Source organism: Adiantum capillus-veneris, chromosome 22 (assembly GCF_014529385.1).
Source record: "Adiantum capillus-veneris isolate H3 chromosome 22, ASM1452938v2, whole genome shotgun sequence".
NCBI classification, from domain to species: domain Eukaryota; kingdom Viridiplantae; phylum Streptophyta; class Polypodiopsida; order Polypodiales; family Pteridaceae; genus Adiantum; species Adiantum capillus-veneris.
In genome coordinates, this window is record NC_140952.1 from 10,957,131 (window position 1) to 10,959,730 (window position 2,600).

The following is a 2,600-nucleotide window of genomic DNA, read 5'->3' on the forward strand; positions in this document are numbered from 1 at the left end:
TCTATTAGAAAAACATTATACTATTATCCAATTTGAGCTGTAGTTCAATCTTCACATGTACTCATCCTTAAAAATCAACTTAGACATTCGTCATAGCTACTCATGTGCAGTAGTCATTCGTCATAGCAAAACTATAAACTTATGTTACAAATGTACGTCAGTAGTGATTTTTCATTTTATGCTAGAGACTTTTGATAAGAGCTAGTTGTTAGTGTGATAAACATTGCAAAGAACCGGTTAGCTCTTGCTAATTAGTACCCCTCTCCCTTTGTGTCACTGTTAAGGCATCTATGCTGGGGGTTTTAGACATTTTATTGTATGATCACAGACCAGAAATCCTCTTAAGAGAATGCGCATTCAATGAGATCCAAATGTTCGTGTTCATCCAATTTCAGCATACTATTATGTTTGTTATGCTATTTCTTGATGAGTAATAGAACCTTTAGCCACACAATCCAATGAAAGCAAGGCTAATAGAGAAAATCAATCAAATTTGGACAGAGTCTCGATCGTATACCGGGAAATTTTTCAAAAAACCACTATATGCCATCTCACAAAGAGACCCTCCACAAGAGTTTTGAGGCTTTGACAACACAAATAGCAAGTATTCCATGTATCAATCGTTCATTGTATGTCAAGATGAAATATTTTGAGTACCATTTATTATACCCAAGACCAGAAAGTAAAAGTGTCAGATTATTCACTCCAAAATCTCACTCTTATTCATCAAGTTATGTCAAACAACTTTATCAAAACAAAATTAAATAAGCATGCCATATCTAGTTTCCTTATGATTAAGTGTTCTTTACTTATGCAAAGCACTGCAAATTTACCAAGTTACTATGCATTAGCATTAAAAAATCATGTCATCATCAATTTCTAAGTAGTTGCATGAGCACCTACCTGCTTCTGTTAGCAAATGTGATCAAAACCCAATTTCCTAGTAAGTGTCAACCACATCTAGCCACAAACAAAGTTACTTTGAAATTGTATCAGACAAGTATGGTACAACCTCATGAGACCCTTTATGGATCCTTTACATCATAACATCACATGCCAAGTCCTAGTATTGCAATTCCAAGTTTTCAAAAAATTATATGCTATCTTATGAAGAACCCTCTACAGGAAGATTTAATAACCATAGATCACCTATTGCAAAGATTCATTGTACTTCAAAAAAGATTTAAATATCTTGCAAAACCAAAAATGGCCAGATTCTAAGTAGGTGCACGAGCATCTACCTGTGGGTAATTATAAAATGGCCATAGCCGAGATTGATGATGGCTTCCATCGCACATATTTTCATCATATAGCTCATGCCAACATCCTGCCATCCGAGGTGTATGTATAAAAGAGGGCATGTGTAGGCTGCAAGAACCAACCAATGCAAACTGAGAAACTGCTTCCTCACAATTTCTTGCTTAAAGGGGGTGTGTTGTCACTACACCATGAATCATGTGTGAGTAGTTGATGTAAATAGGTTTCCAATAAGGCAGTACCTTACTATTGATCCCATGATAGGCACCATATCTACAATGTACATCATAACCTCCTATTGACATCATAACTTTTGTGTGTGTGTGTGTGTGTGTGTGTGTGTGTGTGTGTGTGTGTGTGTGTGTGTGTGTGTGTGTGTGTGTTGAGATGTATCATCTGGGCAAGCAGTAACACATCATGAAGGGGCTGCCAAGCACATCTACTTCTCATAGAGGCAAATGTACAGCATGTAACGAGCGCCATCGTGCGTGAAGGCAGAGAGATGGGATTGCGAAATGGAGAGATGAAATTGCAACGGAAGGCCAGCAGAGCATGATCCTTTACGCTGTGGGTGAGTGGACAGAGAGATGCGATGTGCAAAATGATTTGATGAGAAGTTTAATAAGCATATGCCACGTTCTCATCATTACTTGAGGGAGGCATGAGAGAGAAACATTGCAATATGTTACATGGGTATCATTAAATACCGCTGCCACTCCTATGAGCATATTACAGCTCGAGGATGTTATGAGATAGATAATGTGCCCCGATATTGTGTGTGTGTGTGAGAGAGAGAGAGAGAGAGAGAGAGAGAGAGAGAGAGAGAGAGAGAGAGAGAGAGAGAGAGAGAGAGGAAGAAGAAGAAGAAGAAGAAGAGAATTTTTACGTTGTAGGAAGCTATCCCAAGAGACCACCAAGGAGAACTAAACTCAAGACCTTTTATTTAAGAGTATAGCTCGTGTGACTGAGTAGAAAATTCCATGCCTGGTGCATGAGCAAAGAGAGAAGGACACAAAAATGGCCTTAAGCTCGAGATACGGTACAATCATCTAGAACGGTATATTTCGAAGTAGGTGTGCAAGTCATCCACACCAACAAGACATCCTATGTAAGTGTGTGTGTGTGTGTGTGTGTGTGTGTGTGTGTGTGTGTGTGTGTGTGTGTGTGTGTGTGTGTGTGTGTGTGTGTGTGTGGCCCTCTCCCCCATCCCAGAGGAGAGATCCACTTGGTGGAGGATAGTCCACCCAGTGGACCTATCCCCCACCAATTGCAAGAAACTATGGTTAAAAGTCATAAAGTTGTACTATCCTGCCAAAAAAGGATTATTTTTCGTAACAAAAAGA